The sequence below is a fragment of the Diabrotica undecimpunctata genome, chromosome 2, assembly GCF_040954645.1.
Source record: "Diabrotica undecimpunctata isolate CICGRU chromosome 2, icDiaUnde3, whole genome shotgun sequence".
NCBI classification, from domain to species: domain Eukaryota; kingdom Metazoa; phylum Arthropoda; class Insecta; order Coleoptera; family Chrysomelidae; genus Diabrotica; species Diabrotica undecimpunctata.
Window position 1 is genome coordinate 61,684,946 of NC_092804.1, and position 24,925 is coordinate 61,709,870.

Here is a 24,925-nt window from a genome sequence, read left to right on the forward strand (position 1 = left end):
GAAGTCTTTCGAGCTACGACTTTGGGGAATGAGCGCACTACAAACGGGCTTTTGAAGTCAGCGTTATTTGCCTTGTTGTCATTAGACTGCAGTGGAAGTGCCGGTGTCAAGTTTGATGTTGATGGATTTGCGGATAGTTGAAGGCTTGATGAGCAAGATGCCGTATTAGGATTCTCTTCTGATTCTGGACTTGGGCGATCTGTTACATAGGACAACAGATATTCGTGGTCGCCAAATATCTTTTCATTAACAGGCCATATCCCTGTTTTTTTCAAATCCTTTGACAATGTTTGCAGGGGTAAATGGTTTTGCAAATGCCTTGCCTACGAGTTCAGCTACGTCAAACAAGCTTATAGGACGTCCAGGATGGGTCATCATCCACTCATTAGCTATGGTGTTGTAGTAGGTTTTGTATGGTCCAAAAACAGTCCTGCCAAGACGTTGAGTTCTGTGCGAGGTGTGTGGCGGCAACGTTAATAGCACAATGTAATAGCACTTTTTTAACATCGATGTTCGCGTTGTATTCGAATGTAGGACGTTCGGAGTTTACACGAATTCGAATATCATATTTTTTGGCAGCTTGTCGAACCGGAATCTTATTTTCGAGGACGTCTTCGACAGTTTTTAGCAAAGCACCTACATCCACTTTGTCTCTTTTTATTCCACTTTTGCTTCGTGGCATTTTTTCTGTAAAGTAGTTTGGTGTCAGTTTACTTGTTATTGTGCCGATTTCGCCTTACTTTATTGTCTACTTCCAGTGAAATTACAGATAAATTAGAAAAAGTAGAATGTTTTGTCTTGTACCTTTGGTCATTGCCAGTTGTACCTCTGGTCAGGCCAAAGGTACAACAAACGTAATGTCCCAAGGTACAACAATGTTTACGACTTCCAAAACACATTAATTTTTTAAAGTTATGTAAACTTTATGGATTGGTGAATGCAAGTTTTAAATAGCAACATAGTATATTTCTTACCTGGGAAATTATAGATGAAACCAGCCACAACTTTGTAACACACCGACTCTTTATGTTCTCGCTAATTATTTACTTTTAACGCGAAAAATTCACAAGCCTGACTAAATTCCAAAGTCTTTATATTTATGAAGCGAAATTGTTGTACCGACCTCACGTGGTCAATAGCAGAACGTAAAAGCAAAAATCTTCAACACGGAGAAAACAACAATTTTAACGACAGTGTCCAGAGGTACAATCGCCCAAAGGTACAACACTCTCCCCTACATACAGGTCTTGATTTATCTCCAAACACCTTTGCACCAATACATTAATATCAAACAACGTCTCTGTGGTACCCATGCATCATCCAAACCCTTACTTGATTATCGTTGAGTTCAGAGTCTACTTTCTCAAATACTGTGTTGTAAATAACTCTAAGAAATACTCTGTCTTTAATGACAGGTCTTTGCTGGGAGTGACGTTGCGGGACCGAATAAGAAACGAAGATCTGCGAAGAAGGGCGAGTATTGCTAATGTTGCGGAACTGGACTGGCTATGTAGCGAGAATGCATGACTCACGATGGACAAGTAAAATTACAAATTGGAGGCCAAGAGCAGACAAACGTAGTAGAGGAAAACCACCTACACGTTGGGCTCACGTCATCATGCGTATCACCAAAAATTTGCAACAAAGAGCACAAAATCGCAAAGAATGGAGGAGTTTAAGGGAGGCATATGTCCATCAGTGGACGTGATAAATTAAGGCTGGATGATGATTATAAATGAGTGTGACTCATGAGGGCAATTCTACGATGGCCGGAAGATTCTTTGGCGTTCGTTTTTTGGGCGATAGTGACTGTTACGATAATGTCGATAATAACCAATTTTTTGTTACGGGAACCAATAGTTCCCGATAAATAAGTTAAGTTGAAAAAGTCAACTAAAATTTTATTGTTATCTTCATCAATGAGTTTAAGAAGCTCTACTGGTAGATCATCAGGTTCATTGTCATTGTCCTTCTTTGTTTGATTGACGACATGTATAACTTTCTCGCTCAAAATTAGTGAGCTGGTTTCTACAGAAGGGTAGGAAATCATAAGTAGTGGATCATCGCGGAAAATATCTTATCTATTCTGACCTGCGGATTAGCTGTTGTTGTTTTTAGTAGAAAACTATTCCTCTCTTTAATTACAGTTGTTTGCCTCTAAGCTCTTGATATAATCATCCCTTTGTCCTTTTTGTGAATGTTGTAGTTGTCATATTTCCGTTCTAAACTTGACTATAGAGTGAGAGAAGTGAACAAAGAAGCTATAAAGGACAACATTATCCCCATATCACGCCAATCTGTAAGTATGGATCTAAAAAGCTACTTCATAAAGCACCTGTTCGATAACTGAAACAATAAATGGAAATCCGCACCATCAAAGCTTCAAGAGATAAACAATTAGATTGGGCCATGGCAACCACCCGAGGTATCCAGACGAAAGCCAATAATTATTTCCCGTTTACGACTTGGACATACCCAGTTTTCTCATGAACATTTGTTTAAGAAAGAAGAACGCCTAATTTGTGATGAGTGCGGTTCACCCCTTATGGTAAAAGATGTACTAGTGGAAAAGTGCGAAAAGTTCAATCGTCACAGAATTAAATACCATTTACCAAACAATCTTAAAGACATTTTAAATTCAAAAAATACTATAGATAACCTACTTTTGTTTTTAAAAGACTTTAATTTACTAAGCAAAGTGTAATTAATTGTTACCCTTCCGCTAATAACCTTATTACGTTGAGGGGGTAAATAAAAAAAAAAAGTTAGTATTAAGCGACATATTTTGTAACTATAGTATATTATATGCTTCAAATATAGCAAGCGAACTTTGTTCAAACTATATTTCAAATTATACCGAAATTGTCGAATTGGGACGATCATTTTAGTTGTATTTTCCAGCACCTTAATGCTGTGCTTTGTCTATGTAATGAATACTATATAATTAAGTTTTCTCGAACGGGATTATTATTGCTCTTTCCAAAAAAAGATGTAATATTCTCTCGAAAATGCGAAAGGTTTTGCCGTTGTACATTTCATTAGAATTTCTAGTAATTTCTAGTAATTGTTTGAGCAGTTAGAATTGCCGAATGTGCCGAATTTGAGGAACAGAGGTTAATTATTACTATCCAGTAAAGTAGTTCTATATTAAACAAAAGATCAAAAAATTTAATCTTTAATTTGTTTATAGTACACTTTTAAGAGAAATGGTCCAAGATTTACAATTTCGGTATAATATTAAATGTGTTTAAACATAACTACTTGGTATAGTTGATCTATATCTACAGTACATTAGTTTAACCATTATAAACGTATTCAAAACTGTACAAAATCAGAAATATTCATATAATAAATCATATTTCCACTACAAAGCCATTATCATGCTATATTATTACAACGAGCACATTTAATATTTCTCGAAAACATAAACCAAAATGGAGATTCATAAGGTATATTATCTGAACTGGAACACGAGTTGTCAAAGATCGACTGCCACATATTGACGGATGGTAAGACAAGTAGTTGTGGCAGAACATTTTTTGGTAGGAATGATTCTTTAGTTAATATATACTATATTTAATTATATGCTATAAGCATCCATAGTAAAGGACAAAAAAGGTAAAATAATTACAGATTTAAATGAAAAACTGGCAAGATGGACAGAATACATTGAAGAACTTTTTGCAGACGAAAGACCAGAAATAGCAGTGGCAGAACCTACAGACCACACAACAGGGCCTGAAATCCTAAAAAGCGAGGTAGAATATTCTACAAGGAACACAAAAGGGGGTAAAGCTGCAGGACCAGATGAAATTCCTTTAGAATTGTTGAAACTAATAGACGACGACGCACTTGAAATAATGTTGAACCTCTTTAACACAATTTATAGAACAGGCATCATACCAAAGAAATGGCTCTCCTCTACTTTTGTCACAATCCCGAAGACGAATAACGCCAGAGAGTGTTCAGACCACAGAACTATAGCATTGATGAGCCACACACTAAAAGTATTTTTAAAAATAATTCACAAAAGAATATTTAACAAATTAGAAGAGGACATAAGCGCCACACAGTTTGGATTCAGAGGTGGACTGGGAACACGGGAAGCTTTGTTTGGTCTGAGTGTGTTAATGCAAAGATGTTTGGATGTAAACCAAGACCTCTACGTAGGTTTCATATATTTTGAGAAGGCCTTCGATAAAGTCAGACACCAAAAGCTGTATGAAATCCTAAGAAGCAAAAACATCGTCAGTCGCGACATTAGCATCATATCCAGGTTGTACTAGGGACAAACAGCAAAAATCAAAGTTGATAATGTTAACCGAAGAAATTGAGATTCGTCGAGGTGTGCGTCAGGGATGTGTGCTTTCTCCACTATTATTCAATATATATGGCGAAACAATATGTCAGGAAGCGCTCCTAGAGCAAAACATTGGTATGAACATTAACGGAGAGTTAATTAACAATATGCGATACGCTGATGACACGCTAATAGTAACAGATAACCTAGCAAATTTACAATTTTTGGATGGAAAACATAAACACACGTACCAAAAAGTATGGTCTAAAACTGAACATCAAAAAGACTAAATTCATGATTGTAACAAAGAAGCTATACACCAATGTGAATTTAACCATAAATAATCAGCCAGTTGAAAGAGTTACGTCCTACAAATATTTAGGGGTTTGCTTCACTGATACGATACTAATGACCAGACAAGAGAAATCAAGAGGCGAATAGAGATAGCGAGACAATCGTTTGTCAAAATGAAAAAGTTCCTATGCAGCCGGGACATAAATATAAACTTAAGAACGAGAATGTTAAGGTGCTATGTTTTCTCCGTTCTGCTGTACGGCATGGAAGCCTGGACACTGACAAAGATAAACATCAAAAACATTGAGGCATTCGAGATGTGGTGTTACAGGAGAATGTGGAAAATACCATGGACAGAAAGAGTAACAAATCAAGATGTTCTGCTGAAGATGGGGAAGGAATGCGAAGTCAAAAAAACCATACAAACGAAAAAACTGGAATATCTGGGCCACATAATGAGAGGAGAAAAGTACTCTCTGCTTAGACTCATAATCCAAGGAAAAATCTCGGTAAAGAGAAATGTGGGACGTAGGAGGATTTCCTGGTTGCGAAATTTAAGGGAGTGGTATGGGTCCAGTTCAATACAGTTGTTCAGAGCTGCAGCCAACAAAGTAAAGATTGCTGTGATGGTAGCCAACCTCCGATAGGAGACGGTACTGCAAGAAGAAGATATTTCAAACAGAATGCCGTTATTAATTTATTTTTTTAATCCATTAAAATTCAAACTGCCAGTATTAGTTAGGAAAAAAATGTTTGTAAATTTGCTTTGTCTTAATATTAATATATCTTTTTTTGTTTCAGGTAAGAACTTTATGATTATGTTGACATACATATAATATTGGTAAGTTGAATGTTGGAGCTACTGGAATACTGAAACATCCGTTCGCATTGAATACTGCCACGTAAGTAGTGTTAGGGCTTTCCTGAACTTATTTTTCCTTGTATTAATGTACTTATTCCAAAATATATATGAAACAATATCGTTTTCCATGTTTTCCAAAATATTCAATAATTAGTACACTATAACAACAAATAGTCATATATTGGATGTGATTTGATCTAGTGAGAGAAATCATTTCACTGATCCGGCTCTAAACACTCTTTTAGACAATCAAGATGAACCAGTAACTTAATAATTCTCTTCTTCTTCTTCTTCCTTCTTGTATGTAGGCTTTAAAGCCTGTTTCTTCTTCGATATTAGCCTCCTAAATTGTTTAAATTATCGCACCATCTTTTTCTTGGTCTGCCAATACTTCTTCGTCCATTTGATGACTTATCTCGTGCTATTCGTACTATCCTATCCTCTGCCATTCTACTAATGTGTTCGTTCCACTCCTGTTTCCGTTTTGTCACCCATCCATTTATGCCTTCTATATTGCATGCTCTTCTTATGTTTTCGCTTCTCTCCCTATCCAACAGACTTGAATATCTCTTTCCTGATATTCGTCGGAGTATTTTCATCTCAGTTGTTTCTAGTAGTCGTCTCGTTTTAGATGTGTCAGGTCTTGTCTCCACCGTGTATGTTAATATAGGTCTAATTGCTGCTTTATAGATTCTTGTTTTTGTGTCTTGTCAAAGGTGTTTGTTCTTCTAGATTGTGCCATTAAGAGATCCCGTCGCTTTACTTGCTTTTAAGCTTTGTTGTCGTACTTCTTCTTCATCATCTCCGTAACTAGTTATATCTATTCCCAGATATCTAAACCTTGTTTCCTGCTTTATTATTTTCCCATCATTTTCGATTTTACATCGTAGTGGGTATTCAGATGTTGAAAAAACATTTGGTTTTTTCTGCTGATATTATCATATTGTATTTCTTGGCTGTTGTATTGAAGATATGTGTTAATCTTTGGAGCTCGTCTTCTGTCTCGGCGATTAATGCGACGTCGTCTACATAACATAATATTTGGATGTCTTTGTTCCCTATTCTGTAACCATGACCTTTACGTACTGCTTGTATTATTTAATAATTCTCGTTTGTTGAATATTCCATAGTATATTCTCAGTGTGACCTATTTCTTACCTTGAAAGATTCTCTTTGGAATCCTATTTTTTATTACTTTTATAGCTTGATTTTCTTACATTCTTTTCGGATGTGCTAACGCTATCTGTGTTCCGTATTAGTTCGTCCAGCTCATGAGTCGCTTTACTTATCTATGTATTCTATAAAAAACTTTATAATAGAAAATATGTCTGAAATGATCTCAATAATTTGTTTTGTTTTCAAAATTTTATTGGAGTCCAAATATTTTTTTTCAAAATTAAGATAAGAAGGTGTCAATTATTACGTTTTTTCGCATTGATCAACCCTGTATTTAGACCTTTGCTATAAAATTTGTGCTATCAATCATATTCAAATGTACCGTCTCTATTATTAATCATATATTTTTGTACGATCATGGTATTTTCAGATATTTAATTCTAAAATTTCTTTAGAAGAATGTTGGGCTGGCCACTACCTCATATGCAGTAAATTAACATATCCAGAAAGATAAAACTAAGCATCTGAAAAAAACTGTTTTAAGAATATCCTCATTACTAAATTATTTTGATACCGTTCAGAAATTCCACTTATGTACTATAGTACCTACTGGAACTAAAAACAATTGGAAAACCCACAAAAACATTGTAACTTATATGCCTATCAGCGTAAATATGTTTTTAATTTTAATTGACATACCTAATAATGTAAGGAGTTGGCTTGTCCTATAAGAAAAAACTGTTCTTTGAGTCACTACCAAAACGATTGTTTTTGAATTTTTTTAGTAGCATACTGAACAACTTCAACATCTTGAGCTGTCCGTTTATACCGGCGTCCACAACTAGGTTTTTGAACTAACTGTTCTAACTTTCAGCATATGTCAAAACATTTTAAAAACCGCCATAGTCAACAACTAATTCAGGATGAGTTTTGCTTTTTTGCTGCATGTTGAACGCTATTTTTTTAATTTTATTTTTTATTAATAAGCGTCACTTTAATTCTCTTAACAATAGCAAACAAAAAATTGACACAATCCTTTAGTTTCAACTCGTAAAAATAACACGTCTTTATGTAACTGTCTTTTTCCTTGTTATTAAAATATTATTCTGGTGATGTGAGTAAAGTTCAACTCAAGACATTAAGTTTCACAGACTTTCTTGATTGCTTTATACAATTTGTTCATCTCAGGCCTCCCGTTCATGACAGAGATGTAAAGCCAGCTATTAGCCTGGTGTATGTCCTGACTCTCCTTTATGTGACATTATGAGATCTTGTTAAGGAGACCGGCGCCGTGGTGCAATTCGTTTTAGAACAATTATTGCTATGTCGTTACGCAGTGATCTATAGTAGTAAATAGATGTTTGTTAACTAAACAGGATGTATCGGGAGTATGTAACATAAAATGGAGATTGATCCAGAATATTATGCATAACATTAGTTTACGAAAGACGCGTTTTATGGGATAAAAATGTGAACAACCTATGAACAAGCGTTATAAATAATTAAAATACTTATCATCAGCCTTCCTCAAAAGGTGTGTAAAATACACTATATCCCTCTCTTCTACTCGCAATACAAATTACTATGGCAAGCCATAGGACACAACGGATACTGTTCCATTTATATCTTGAGTTTGAACTGTAAGTTTAAAACCTATTATGCTTTTTGTTTTTTTTTTTCGTAATTAACCGTGCAAGATTTTGCTTCTTTAGGTACCGTCTCCTCTAAGGAGGTTGGTAATCATCATAGCTATTTTCACTTTTGAGATTGCATCTCTGAACAAGTCGACGGAACTGCAATTATACCACTTTCTCAGATTGTTGAGCCAGGAGATGCGTCTTCTTTCAATAATTCGTTTTCCCTGTATTTGATTTTTCCCTTTATTTTATAGTTTGTAGCAAGACATATTTATCCCCTCTCATAACGTGGCCGAGATATTGTAACTTTCTTATCTTAATCGTATTCATGATTTCCATTTCCTTTGTCATCTTTCTGAGGACCTCAACCATTTGTTATTCGGTCTACCCAACTTATTTTTAATATTCTTCGGTAGGTCCACATCTCGAATGCTTCAAGTCGATCGCTCACCTCTTTCCTCAAGGTCCAGGCCTCCACCCCATACAGCAGCACCGAAAACACATACGAACGTAATATTATTATTTTGAGTTGCAAACTAAGGTCTCTACTGCATAATACTTTTCTCATCTTATTAAATGTTGCTCTAGCTTGTCCAATTCTCATTTTTATTTCTTTTTGTATACTCGTTATTTTCATTAATAATTGTACTAAGATATCTGTATTTTTTTACTTTTTCTATTGGAACCCCTCTTATGTTTAAAATGTCTTGTTGTGTTTTGGAAATTGTCATAAATTTTGTTTTATTAGCATTAAGCGTTAGTCCGCTTTCCTCACTAGCATTTACTACATTATCTAAAAGATGCAAGATTACTAGCACGATAATCTTTTTGTGTGTGTGTACTGAGTAAATTCTTGTTACTGAGTAAGGTTCTTTGTCTTTTTATAAAGAGTTGCTTACATCTGAACGACTGTGGTGCCTCTGGTGAATACCGATTCGATGAACATGCCAATTTTTTATTAGAAAAATTTTCGTGACTGCCGGATTAATAACGGAAGGCGTATTAATTAATATATTGATGAAGGCGTATTCCTTTAAAAAGAACTTTTAGCAGCTTGAAATTCCAATAGGCAAAGTACTTTTCTTTTAAATATAAGAAACATATTTTATTTCAGATCTGCACGGTTTCTTCGGGACATAACTCTTTCAGATTTCCTTTTGGAAAACATATATTCTATCGTATTTGAACTGACAAATGGAAATTATGGAATAGCAAATTATCAGAGCAAATTACTTGCATACCAATTATAAATAAAATAGAATACCAATATATTTTTATATCCTCTCCGAAATCGTTGCTATTTTTAGCATATTTCCAATTATTTTAGCTAATTATAAACCCAATGAACTGATATTTATGTGCTCTTTAACATACCTATGATTTCGAAGTTACGCCCATCGTAGGCACACGAAAAGGGAAGAAGCAGCTGCATGTTACATCTGCCTGTCAGAGAAGACTTTACTTTTTTTAGACTGATAATATTACCCTATCTACTTCCGGTAATGCATCCATATAAATTTGACGAAAATGTATCATCTGTCTCAATTTACAAACTTACAATTACCGATAAAATATCACATTGAAAATCATTAATGTCCTCTCTGCAGTTCCACTTTTTTAAGTTTATATTTTTACAATATTGCATTATGTTTCTGAAAATAGTTCTTGTAGCATGTTTTACACTTGGATGGGATTAAACGACAATTAATTGTAATGATAATTACATTTTACTACTGTATTTTTAACGTTTATATTTCCAATCCGAAGAAAATAGTTCTCAAAAAATTGCTGAAATAAAAATTGTGAAAATGATTTTTGAACAGTGACTTTTTTGAACAGTGACTTTTGTTTTGTTATAGTTGACTATGTATAATGTGCCTCTGATGTGCTGTTAACCTATGAGTGTTGGTATATTCTTACTGGTAACTTCTTCTTTCAGTATCGGTAAACAGATCTTGCAGCATTCTATTGATGTGTTTGCTACCCAATTTGCTTCATTTAGTAAGATGAAGATTATTTCCTTAATATTCCTCTTTTTACTATCTGTTTCTTTCGTAACTATTGATGCATCTTTCCATTGATCTCTGTGTTCATTGTCCCAAGCATGTATGCATATCGAAGATTTGTCAAAATTTCTGTTTGTAATATAAGATTCATGCTCATTTGTCATTTTGTGGTCTTGAAATTTCTCCCAGATAAAAGTTATTACATTCACAAGGTATTTTATAAACGCAGTTTTTGATAAATCAAATCTCAGTGTTTTGGTTGTTTTTAATGTGGTTATGATATTGTATTTTTTTCCTGCCCTTTATTTTTTTTATGTCTTTTACATAAAATGGTATGGTATTTTTGTTTTCTTCGGTTTCAGTATATTTTAATGTTATGTTGTTTCATTTTTTATCTTGTAGAATTCTTTATTTATAAGTAACAAAGGATAATTCTTTTCTATTATAATCCATGTTTTTCATGTTTTCTTCTTCCAAATAATCGTTTTGATTGGAGCAGGTATTTTGGGCTCTTTAATTTAATGATTGGATGATACAATGTTTAATGTTTATGTTGTGATTGTTGCTTTTTGCAATAAGGTCACTCGCAGGTAGAAAAAGCAAACTGTGCATTAAGACGAAAATGAGACTGATAAACGGCATCACACTTTCAAGAATCACATATGCATCTCTCGGATGGGGACATATAAGCAACCTTAAAAAAACAAATAAATAAATAAAGAGTTCGACCACCAAAAAAATTCAAAAATACTAACAAAAAGGGGACCGCCGTCCAAAAAAATTAACAAAACGAACCCCAAAACCTGGACACGAAGAGCCCACATTCTCGGGTACCAAGTCGCCGAACTGGGCGCAGCCCGGAGCGGAGAGTCGAGGCTCGAGCAAGCATTTTCAGTTCGTCGATACGTTACTAGGGAAAGGGTAATGATATTATGTTGGAGTACTTGTTCCCAGGACTTCCACACGAAAAGCATTTGGCTGATAGTGAGGCCCTATCGCGCATCAGAGTGCTATAGAGGGAAAGGGATGTCCTGGAGCTTTGGAGCGCGGTGGAGTGGTACCTGATAACAAATTGCTTGCATTGCTTGCTTTCTGCACATACGATGACCTCTATGATTCCACCAGAAAGACGAACGATACAATAGATTGACCCTTAGGTATACAAGAACATACAAACGCGATTAAGTACCTGCGTCTAGTATAAAAAATGCATTAGTAATTTACGGAAGTTGAGGGTCCGGCAACTGACTGCATACATTAATATTACACGATAAATTGATAAAAACAAAATATCCAAACCTATAATAACATAATTAGTTAGTTGTAAAATGAATCAATATTGGTAATAAGGCACACCACATACAGTCGAACACAAAAGAAAAAATTTATATTATATATACGTACTAATAAATGCAATTCCAAAGTAAATTTAGAAATAAACTACACATTCACTTAATGATGAATCAGTAATAATTAAATTAATAATACAGAAATCAATAGAGATACAAATACACTATAAGCAAAGTTAATAATTTCGAAATGAGAGTAAAATGTTCTGTTAAAAGTTCAGTGGGACACAATATGAAATAGTTAAATAAAAAATTAACTTCACACCACTGTATATAACAATTAAGTAAACGGTACTTGCTATAAAAAAGCAAACAATGAGATTGGTGCATATAGTTTTTACTTTATGACCTGGAGTGAATATTTCAGCAGGGTTTTCCCGCAGGTAGGAAAAAACCCTGTGTCGGAGCAGATCAGGAACCAAAGTGATTTGAGAAGCCGGTAGCTTCTCTTCCCAAGGAGCTGCCTTCCGGAAATGTGGGTGGGGTAAAGAGGTTAAAGCTGATGTTCACTAATACTTGCAACTAGTGGTTATTTCTGCTAATTTAATTCGTACTATACGCAGTTAAATGGGGTTAAATCGGGGTAAATGGGGTAAAATCGGTACGATGTAGAAATAGTTTAATATTGCAACAGTGATTTGAATGATATTTTAAAAATCTGTTGGTATGTAATTCGATATAGTTAAGAGTTAAAAACTAAAATTGGATTCAACTACTTTGGTGGGAAAATATTTTGACCAATGGAGCTATCTAAGTGTTATTACACGTAATTGGTAAAGTCATTTGCATTTACTAATCTACTATGCCTTCCTTGGCTTTCCTCTGCTACTTCTTCCAAGCAAACTCAGCGATTCTTATGCGAAACGTATTATGATATTATCATAGCTGCGTTGCATGTGCCTTAACCATGTTCTTTGCTCTTCCATTTTGCACATATTGGTGCCATATCTAGACTTCTTTTCACTAGTTTTTAAAGTTCAAATCGATTAAGTCTTTAGGTTAGTAATATAAGGAAATTTTTTGGATAATCATGGGAACTATCAATAGCAAAATTGGAGGATACGCCGAAACTGATCCACTAATTGGATTTTTTATAAGATCTAATCAGGATATTTCTACTTAATAAATAATCTTACCGTCCACATAATATAAAAATCTATCTATATAAGGATTTTTACAGCTGTCGCCGCCTTCCTTCTTTCAGCCAACATCTCCAGTCCTTTCTGTTCTGCCATTCTCCATCTCTAAGGTCTCGTTTTTCCATGGCCTCGTCCACTTCATCCCTCCATGATCTTCGGGGTATACCTCTTTTCCTCCTTCCTATTGGTCACCATTCCGAAATCTTTGCTATCCACCTTGTATGATCTGTTCTTCTCACATGTCCATACCAAATTAAACGTTTTTCTTCGATGTAGCTGAGTATGTCTTGTTCTACTGCCATTCTTCGTTTTATCTCCTCATTTCTGATGCGATCCATTTTTGTTACTCTGCAGCTTCTTCTCATGAACTCCATTTCAGTTGCTGTGATTTTGGACCTGTGTCGTTTATTTATTACCCTATAATATAAAAATGATTCTAATAAATGCGACTGATTCTTAGTCCTGTTTTTATTTTTTCTTGATTGCAGTTATAATGTATTAATTTCTCGTTGTAAGTTTCGTAGTTTTTTTCTGAGGATCCGAGTTATTAGCTTTGATTTTAATCGAGTTACAGAACTCTTTTGTTATTTCCAACGCTTTTTCTATATCGAGTTCTAGTTCTAACAGTAGTATTCTTCGTTATTTTTATAATAATTAATATCTTATAATGAAAACTTCCTCAGATTTCAGGTTGGATCACGTCTAGTTTAGTTGCGCCAAGCTTTCGTGTCCTTTTTTGGAGTTATTTTCTGGACTAGAGTCTATTCGGCGCGTTGGTGTCTCTAATTAAATATATGTAGTCCTTTTACACTATCCTCTATTAATAGGGTGTCATCTGCATTTCCTGAAATCATTAGGTATGTACCTCTCTACAGAATATAGATTAAAGAGTACCAGAGTATCAGTCTTAGAACTCTGACAAACTCAGTACTGTACTGGTTCTCTAACAAAATTAGTACTGGTTTCTTATAACGGTCCTTAACTCTTACCGGCGCCTTTTTCCCCAATAAAAGTTAGATTTTTCAGGTTATGCATCATCCTTTTGTGTTAACACGTGTCAAATGATTTAGCACAGTCTAAAAACAAAGTTATTTTTCAATGAAAATGCGATCGATGAGGTTTTATGACTATTCTGTCGAGCAACCATTTAGACGATAGTATGCTAGCCTCCATTTTTATCAAACAACTAAATAGTTGTACGATTAAAAATGCGGGAGCCCTAGAACAATTCCTTTCTTGTAAATTAGCTGAAAAGTGTAAAAAGGGCATGAAATATGGTGGTTCAGTGTCGGCCGAACAAAAAAAGAGCCTATCAATCCATTGTGAGGGGCTTTGTTAATCTGTACAATTTTTGAAATTGTACATCCGAATAGTCCTCTAGAGAGTTAAGAAAGGGATGGTAAACTCTGCCTCTCCGTTCCGCCAATATTTCCGCCTCTGCAAGGGCATTACCTAAATGTTTTTCTATTAAAAAATTATTTAAACCAGCTATTGAAAATAAAGTTCAATGTAAATATATTGTATAAAACAACAATAATTAAAAACTATCAGCTGAAATCTTATCAATAGTAATACCACTAGTGATTCAATTTTCGCGAGAAGTCTGTCGATTTACTTCTAAACGAAACTAAGTTGCTTGAAAACACCACGAGTCCGTAGGACGCGAGGTGTTTTCTATAAGAAACTCAGTTGAGTTTAGAAATAAAAGACAGACTTATAAGCTAAATTAAATCACGAGTGGTATTTTATTAGACTATTTCATGAACAAAGTGATAAATCAAAAATTCAGTAGAATGAGAGGAAGGAATTTAATAATAATACATTTGATCTAGGTAACCCAAATCTACCCTTTTTTTGAATAATTCACAATTAGTCATAATCATGAAATATTTATTATAACTATAAATAATTTGTTATAATTATTTTTCAACAATTTTCTCTTACTCTCACGAGCCGCTCTCGCTTCCTTGAAGGTTATATCTTTGAAGAGATCAATATGTTTCTGATACTCACAGAAATATTTTTCTTGTACCAATTTTGAAGTAGTGTTCCATATGGTTTTAATAACACTCTCCGTGTAATTACTACCATCAATTTTTCGCATGTTGAAGGCCCAGTCTTTTAGAATGAATGCTAGTCTTTCGTTGTTATTTTCTGCATCTAATTTGTAGTTGCGATCCACACAGAACATCATAAATTGTCTCCATATGTAAGATTTAGATTTTCTTGTGTTACTCGGTATATTTTCTTCAATGTTTTGGTTTATAACTTCGTTTGAAGTACCACCGAAACGACTCATTTTGACGTATACAGCTACAATTATTTTTTTGGCAAACGTCAAACTTTGCTTTGCGATCGGTATCCATGGTTACGTCGTTGAAAACACGAAGCTGATAGACCAATCAGAATTGAAAGACAGTTGGTGTCTTCGCGATAACACAAGCTGTCTTTGGTTTGTGATTGGTCAGATTATGTGAAAATTTTAAGATGAGTGAAATAGTCTGACGTACACGGGCCCAGTGACAACTGAAATGACAACAATTACTTGAATCGTATACTTGCATTGAAATTTGAATGGTTCAAACCGGTTTCTGAGTGAAAACGCGAATTTATTTTAATGTCATATGCGAAATACTCTAATGGCTTAAATATCATAACCAAAAAATTTTGTGGTCATAGTACCTATTAAAGTGGCAGATAAAATCTGCTGGTCCAACTCTAATAAATGGTCGGGTTCTGACACCTGTACCGTAACCAAAAAATGTTTTAATGTGTTTTTTGTGGAGTCCAGTGCAGTCTTTTTTGAGTTCTTTCTGTGAAAAATTTGTAATAGAACCAGCTTAAAAGAAAATTTTCTGTAATTGTTTACCAAATGAGATCTCTCCTAGTAGTGATACTTAAAATACTTGACCATAGCTCTGAAGATGGCTTTTCAAGCCGAAAGCACTCGGTTAAGTATTAAGTGTTTACATACTTCAAAAATACTTTCCTTTTTTCCATTCTTTGGTTTGTTTTAAAACATTATATTATGTACAGTATTTTTTAAAGTGTGTTCGCTCTTTTGTCTTTTGTCAAATTATGAGAAGTCATTCTCCAGTATATTGTAAAATATTGGAGATTGATGTGAATTAACAAGCGCACATGTAATGTGAATGATGATTGGACACGAGCACACTCTGAAATCTAAAAGGCCATTTTTAACCTGCTTTTTCGACCAAAACAGTAGTATTTGGACTTATATAATAACAATATTTTATTAAATATTGAATTTATATGGTATTAAACCACAAACAGTTCAGAACCGCTTTAATATTTTATTAAAAGTACAATCAGAATTAACCAAAGTATTACTATCAACAAATAATTATATTATTGTAAAAATATAAATAACGAAATAAAAAAGATAAGATTTATTGAGGTAAAATTTCAAAATATATAGTAAATCTTATATTTTTTATTTGATATATTTCATATTGCTTAACATTTAAAAATACATTCATACAGACGCAAATAAGAATCTTAAAATCATATTTAAACATGTGTAAAATATCATCAGTAGCCTTGAAGTTTTGTGTGATAAAGTCTAACATTACGTAATTTGAACAATATAACTGAATAAGCAAAAATTGTTTTGAAATTACTACTAATTGTAACAAATACCAATTATAATTTATGGCTAAAGAATTTCTAAGAAATGATTGTCTTATTAACCAATATTATATCAATTAATATTAATATTATACAGTTTTTTTGTTGAATTAACGTTATTAGATAGGGAACCGCCATGAATACAAGTAATTGAAATTACGGAAATGATTATTCAATATCGTAAATAGAATATTTACATTCTTGAATAGAAAAATATTTTATCTAGTTGCGCGGGGTCATTACATTTATTATTAATTGCTTATCTGAAGCATTTTAATTTCTAGTGTATATTATATACAATAATATTTAACTATTTTACAATTGGATGGTCGTAGTTACATCGAAGGATTTGCGAAACAATATGGGCAATAAATTTTAGAATTTTGAAATGTGAATTTACAGAAGGCTCTTAAAAATACCCTGGACAAATCATGTTCGCAATGATGAGTTCGTCAAAGGCTTAAATAAAGAAAGAGAGTCGCTGTCTAGCATTAAAACAAAAGAAACTACTTACTTTGGCCATGTCATAAGAAACTGCTTTCGAACATTAAAAATATATACAGTAGAGCAAAGTTTTTGAAATTAATAATCAAAGGACGAATATAGTGCAAAGGAGAACTTAATCTGTAGCTCTACAAGCCATGGTGGATCTTGGCTGACTGCACTATCTGCCTCCATTTCTTCTGGTCCATCATCAGGTCAATTTCTAAGACCATGGTATTGAGATATTTAGCGATGTTTTCTTTTCATTTGGTGCGTGGTCGTCCTGGTAGTTTTCTTCCCTCTGAATTGGACTGACATACTAGTTTCGGCCATCGGTCATCTGGTTCTCGTTAAATGTGACCTGCCCATCTTAACCTCTGCGTCTGGGTGCTTATACAGTTCCTTAAGTTCTATATTTGTTCTTATCCGGTGTCTTTGTATGCCTTCATCCATTATTGGGCCATATATTTTAATACTTTATGGTCGAAGCAGCTTAATTTTTCTTCTGTTGCTTTTATTTGTGTCCAGGTTTCGCGTCAGAATGCATTTGACCGGGTCGTTATCCACTTATTGTACGCAAGACAGATACAATTATCAAAACGATCGAAAATATCTACCAAAAAACACAATAAAAGTAAAAAGGCGAAGAAGAATTAACTGACCCTATTGAAGCTGACAATGGGATAAGACAGGAGATTCCCTGAGTTCTCTATTGTTCAACCTGATTATGGATGAAATAATAAAAAAGTAAGAGCTAGAAAAGGATGCCAAATGGGGAAAAAACAACTTAAAATAATCTAGTATGCAGACGATGCAATACTACTCTCAAAGTAAAGATGATTTACAACATATGCTGCACCAATTTAGTATAACCGCCAGATAATTTAACATGTTAATTTCTCCAAAAAAAGATAAACCGCATGGTGATAACAACAAATTTACCAAGATGTAAATTTGAACTGGAAGGTCAGATAGTAGAACAAGTGATGGATTTTAAATATCTAGGCATCACATTATCTATTCCGCATCTTGGATATATCTTCACCTTCCAAAGCCTTGAGAGATGCCCCTTCCCAAGTCCTTGGGGTTGGAATCACCTCCTTTGGAGATTATTTTTTGAGCTGCCTTAAGCTTATTCACATATTCTTCTGGGAATAGTGTAAGTACTGCCGCAACCTTAGCAAATGAGGCAGATTCGTTGAAAGTCACACCCTAGTTTCTTGGTTGACATATCTTGGTTTCTTTATCCTTTGCGTTGACATTCGGTTGATGTGCTTCCGTCTGATCTTGGCCTTTTCGGACCTTTTGTCTTCTGAGTTTGTTTTTGTTTTGTCATTGCTTCCAATGGATTTGACCACATCTCTTTGTCCTTTGGCTTTGATTGGGCTTGATTACAACCTTTTGGCTTGATTGTAATCCTGACCTTGTTTCATTAGCTTAATGTTTTTGGCTTTAGAGGTGCCATATAGCTTTGCAGCTTTAATCTGTTCATCTATCATGAGATCAACCTCTTCCAATGCTGTTATTCTGACAGACTGTGTGGTTTCTTGTCTTACAGCTTATGAGATTTCTTTCGGAATTCCCGGCCTTTCGGCTTTTCTCTAGAAGCTCCCTACCCTTCGACCTTAAATGTTCCGTGACCTTGCGGCCACGGAAGTCCGTTGTCCTGAGTTTTTTCTTTTTTTCGTTTCACCATATTGGTCCCACGAGTAGTTAGGAAAAGACAGTCCACTTCTCGCAGAGTCCCGCTTGCAAGGGTAAGGTCTAAATACGATAGGGCGCGACCTTTTGCCCATAACGAACCGTTTGCGACAGTGTTACCCTAGTGCCTTATAGCCTTCACCATGGTGTCTCACGGTATGACTTGGGGATTGTTTATCGACTATCTCCAGTCTAGATCCGCTGGGTTCAGTTTCAACAGAGCCACCTCGAGAAAGGTGCAATCAAAGATTCCACACCCCTTAATCATTATTGAGAGTACTTAGCGGTGTTGCGACGATTTAAGGAGGTGAAAAGTCCTAAGACTCGCCGTACAAAATTCGTTCCTTGAGATTATGCTGATAAGAAAAGCAACACATCCCTCGTCCCCTTGATAGGTATAGAAGATATCTCTTTTATTTTTCTTTTTTTTCCTATCTGTGTGAGCTATTTCTTTGGCTAGGCTTCTTCTTTTTCTTTATGTGCCTTGTGTCGTTGTCGTTCTCCCAGATTTTCTCAATAATTCTGGCGAATTTTTCTCTTTCCTGCACAAATTTAAAGAGTTGGTTGACACTGCGGATATTTATCCAATAACGAATGTTCTTCGACCATAATGCTTGTTTTCTAACAACTCCAATTCATCCTTGTATCTTTCCCTTTAATTCCCTTTTTATTGCCTTCCCTTTAGTTGATAGATAGAAGATACTGGCTACATTCGAAGAATGTGACCTAGATAAGAAATTTTTCTATATTTTATGATTGTTCAGAGTTCCCTAATAGTGTTAGTCTTTTGTATAGATTTGTTTGATTTATTTTTTAGTTACGTTACGTAAATTTTTTTTAGTATACCATTTATTTCGTCCATATTTTACTAACGAATCTAGATTTATTGTTAACGTTTCTTTTATTATTTTATTTCCCTTATATATAAATGTCTTTTGAAACTGCCTCGTATATATTAAATGAGAATGTTTTGTTACATTGTCCTCATTGCCCTTAATTTCTCGATTTCACTGTGCACTTCGTGGCATGCCTTGGCTTGGCCGGTATATCTTGTCTTACCATAAATAGAAACTTGGATAAAAAATAAATGAGTATCGATCGTTGCCTAAATTCTGAGAAATTCGGTGGCCAAACTGCTTTTTATCCATTGGCAACGCAGCACCAGAGATCTACGATCAATACAATCTGAAGGATTAGTCCCGTCCTTGACGGTGAAGCGTAGAGAATCGGAATCAATTTCTTAGAAGGTCCACTTTAAAGCGAATCTACCTATATACGATTAGGTATAATAAAATGGTTTAATGTTGTGGTCCATATATTTCTTGTAATGCTGGTAGATATTACATATTTACTCTTACAATAAATTCATAAATCATAAACGGTACTTCTTAAAATCAAGTGTTTTATAATTTACTAAATTTAAACGTCATTTTTAATCGGCGGTGCTGTAGAAGAGTGCGCAGAATACCATCAGCCGATAGAATAACTAATGTAGGTATATTACACATACTGAACAAATAATGTGAGATGTAAGAACTATTAAAATTAGAAAACTTTTTTATTTGTGTCATATAGTGAGACGGGAAAAATATGCATTATTAAGACTGAATATGTACTGGAAGATACAAGGAAGGAGAAAACCAATCAGACCAGAATATCCTCACTGAAAAATATGACTAAGACAGTGGTTTGGTTGAAGCTCATAGAACTCTTTAGAAATTAGGCTAATGAGGTTAATGCGGCAATGATGATTTATAACTCCAGATAGGAGAGAAAGAACCTGAAGGAAAAGGACAATCATTAAATATTTATTATAAAAGATAAAGTCTTTGTTGATGATTTTATCCACCCTTGTTTCTATCTACAATTTCATTTCTGGCTTTTCTTTGCTAGAAAAGACATGTTTTTTGTGTGTATTAAGTAACATGAAATATCTACACTGTTTTGAAATCTCAGGCTCAGGATTATAATATCTTCTATACAATTAAGGCATGTACATATATAAAATTATTAATATTACTTCAGAACTTTCAGAACACTGTATCCATTGAGCTGGTTCAAAATAGTTAGGAGAGAGTAATTAAGCATTTGCATATAGGCAGAATTCACACGCGTGTTTTCTCGTACGAGTTTGTCTGCCGCGAATTAACGGTTTGTATTCGCGGTAAATTCGTGGTATTTTAACGCGTGGTAACTATTGGTTATCACTAAGAGAGAACAAACTGTCTGCACTATTTTCGGAACCAATATCAGAGAGAGGTGTGTAAAACACACCTAGTAAAACAGCGTCTGTTGTCCACGCGAGTCAACAGTCAAGTGCCGAAAAAGCACTTCTATGCGGTACGAACGCCAAGAACAGAAAGAGTCATTTTTGTTTGCTATTTTAAAAACTGTCTGTATGTCTAAAGGGTAGGATTAAAATTAGGTAGGAATTACTAAGCAAGGCTGGATTAAGTGGTGGTTTTTAATATTGAGCTTGAGAATAATTATACTAATTGATTCAGCGAAAAATATAACATTTGTGAAAAATTGAACATTTTCCTTACTCGTACCCGTTTCCGTCTATAGAAGTTTAGTATGCATGTACAATATGTGTTTTTCATCAATTTTTCCCTCTTTCTTCAGCGTATTGATTACTGTTTCTATTGGTACCTGTATTCATTTATTGTTAAAGTTGTGTATAACTCAAATAGTTTACACAAATTAATCAAAGATAATTACCAACAGTAAAACGGGACACCCAAAAATCCAATCAAATGATGAATTTAAAGCAATATTAACATCATTTTTAATATTGGGTTATTGAGAATTTTTCATTAAACCATAACTGCAATATAAATTTGTAATAAACTAATACCAAAGTAGGTAATGACATTTGGGTTCAGTGTGACGTTCCTTGAAGAAATAGGAAATGTAGTCCAAAGAAAACATAGTAATTGTCTATTTAGTTTTATAATATATTTTGTCTCTATACTTGTACCAAATTAAAAAAGTGGTGTTAAACTTATTTATAACCGATACTCTAAAAAGTATTTTTACATAGAGTATCATAGCTCTGAATCAAAAGAATCATGAAACATTAAAATTGGATTAATAATTTATTGTCCAGGCTAATATTATATTTTAATCACTTCTTATTTTATTCCGTATTTCTTGAAAATTAGTTACTTGTTTTTTTAAATACTTTCATTATGGTACAAAAACAAAACCATACATCTTGTTTTAATGATAGACATCAACTCTTGTCATTACAACACCAAAAATTTAACACTAATAAATCAATTTCTAACCATGCTTAAGTTTTTAACGTCCTTGTTTTTATTTTATCTGAGATTTAATCGTCTCTGACTGAACTAGACGACCGCGATATACCTAAGATTTGTTTTGGTACTATGGCTCGCATGGAACCACTGATTGTAGTACCCAGATTGCGGCGGACCAGATTAATATTTGTTAAACTGCAAGGTATACGCTAGACTGGTCGATTCTAAGCACTTCTTATAGTAGATCCTCTACTAACCAGTTCTCGAGCGATTCGTAATATTTAATCAGTTGTGTAATCTTTTGTGTTTGGGGTTGTGTTGGTGAATAGTTGCTTGAGCGACTGCATTTAAGGAGTGGGATTGCTGAGTTCGGATTAGGCCTTTTAAAAATCAAAACAGACCTATACAATTGGACCCTTATTATGTGGAGGTTAAGATCCAGGGTCATAAATTTCCATACGGCGTTGTCAGCTTTATACTTAAGATTTATTAACATGTAAAGTTTTTAATTATATAATGTTTGTTTTCTTTCTTGTACCTTGCTCTATTAGAAGATCTTCTTGATCATTGTTTAATATTCTTGCTATTTTTTTATTTTAAAATATTTAATATATTTTATGTTCAATATATGCTTTGCACATATATTGACTCTTTTTGAGCAGTCTAGTATTATTATAATCTACAGTTCGTCAATATACAGAGCGGAAGAAAAACAGCTGTAGCTTTCGTGTACTACATATAACAATATACATAATATTGTAATATAATATTACTTATAAAAAATTGTTACTCGAAAAATCTGAAGCTAGGGCGATTTCCGTTGAAAAATGATAATATGCTTGAAGGACAACATACAGGAAGTCTTTTTGCAGTCAGATACTGCAAAGTTGTAGATCTTCTTATAAACTTTCCGAAATATCTTCATTTCTGTTGTTTTCAGTAAATGTCTTGCTTCTTGATTTGGTCTCAATGCTGTTTATGTTTCGTCACATTGTATTATTTACAGTAACTGTCATTTTTTAAAGCAAAGTTTCTGTACTAGCGTTAAAATGCTGAGGCGAGCGTCACGAAAGAAGCGACACGAGACGACTTCACGAGTAGCGTCACGAAATAACGATCTTCGTATCGATTCACGCACGCCTCTATCAATATGTTTCTAGTCAACGTATATTTATTTTAAGAAGGTTTAAATTAAAAATTGCATAAAAATAACTAACAAAATTCAAACATTAAATGAAAAGTAAAAAATTAAAAGTATATTTGTCATTTAAAAAAGTAAAACAAATAGAAAAATAGAATGACTGAATTTGACTCGTAACGATTGTCGAACGGTCAAAATTTTTACAATTATCGACAAAAGTACGACAAAAATAAATTAGTAAAACACTTTAAGTTGCATTTTCATATCTATACTTCGGAGGAGATTTCTAAAGTAGCCTATATTAAATATGGATGTTTACGAAATAGCTGTCACAGTAAACAGTTGGGCGAGTCCATTTACTTCACGAGGAGAGTCATTCTACAACATGTAAAGTTTATCAGTTTTATTGAAATCTATAAAATTAATAAATAAATAATAAAATTACTTTATTCAATTTTAAAAATATTATTTAAATTTTAAAAATACAGAAAACATAGTATTAAGCTTCGCGCTAGTCTGTAGTATCGCCTCCTGTACCACTTGTTTTTTCATGTCATTTTATTCCTTTTTTTTTAAGTATTCCATCGACTTCAATCTTGTATCTCAAAATTGTCTTTGATTACAAGTTATTTTAGAATCAGAACGTTTTAAAAGATTTGTCTGTTCTAATAAAATGGTGTGAAATCATTTTTGTGGTTGCTATTGGAATGTGGTTGATTAGTTATGTTAATAAACGAAGGAAGTTATAGTACCTTGGTCATATTAAAATAAACGACCTGTATTATATTCTTCACCTGATAATCTTCTTCTTCTTCTTCATAAGCAATTCTGCTTGTTCATTGGCGCATTAACACCTATATTGGTTGTCAATCCATCTTTTGCGCGGTCGTCCGATACTTCTACCGATTGGTGACTTATCTCTTGCAGTTTTGACGACACGTCTCCCCCCACTCTGCTTATGTGGTTATTCCATTTTTTTTCTATTTTGTGTCCATTTATTTATACACTGTGCTTTACATTTTCTTCTAATGTCTTCACTTCGCTTTCGATCTCTCAGCGTATTTCCTGTAATTCTCCTTAGTACTCTCATCACCGCCGTTTCCAATAGCCTTTCTTGTGGCTGTGTCGGGTCTTGTTTCTAAGGTATGTGTCATTATTGGTCTTACACTGGCTTTATAAATTCTTGACTTCATCTCAGTATTAATGTGTCTGTTTCACCATATAGTGTTATTGAGGCATACTGCCAGTCTATTTGCTTTTTGTACTTGATCTCTCACTTCTTTGTCCAGGTCTTCATAGCTGGAAAGTGCAATTCCAAGGTATTTTATTTCCAATACATGTTCATTACTGATGCCATCAATTTCTATTTTACATCTGGTTGGTTCTTTGCTGATTACTATTGTTTTAGTTTTCTGAGATCAAATTGTCGTATTAAATTCTTTTGCTCTTATGTTAAATCTGTGGACCAGTCTTTGCAGACTATCTTTATCTTCGATTATTAATATTGCGTCGTCTGCGTAACAGAGTATTTTTATTTCTTTGTTTCCCATTCTCTGTCCTCTTCCTTTGTTAACGCTTTTGATCATTTCATCCATGATTAAATTGAAGAGCTTAGGGCTCTGAATGAGTCCTCCTGTCTTATTCCGCTGCCTATTTCTATAGTTTTTGTAAGTCGTCCATCTATTCTGACTTCGGTTTTGTTGTTTTGGTAGATGTTTTCGATAGTTTTTATAATGTTTAGGGGAACTCCTCTATTATACAGAAGATGAATTACATCTGTGAGTCTTACTCTGTCAAATGCTTTCTTTAAGAAGTGCTTTTCTATTGTACTCAATAATTTGCTTCATAACGAATATTGCATCTGTACACGCTTTTCCACTACGAAAACCCTGTTGTTTATTTGCTAAACACCTGATAATCGAAGGACAAATCTTTGAAACATTTTATTAAAATTAAATTTTTACTAAATTTTAGTAAAAATTAAAT

The 24,925-nt window shown here is 33.9% G+C and overlaps 1 protein-coding gene across 3 annotated transcripts in view; it reads left to right on the forward strand.

Moving 5' to 3' along the window:
* The window catches only part of ckn (CRK like proto-oncogene, adaptor protein), a 474,381-nt gene that overhangs the window by 193,297 nt on the left and 256,159 nt on the right, over positions 1-24,925 (forward strand). The gene's annotated exons all lie outside the window — the stretch shown is intronic.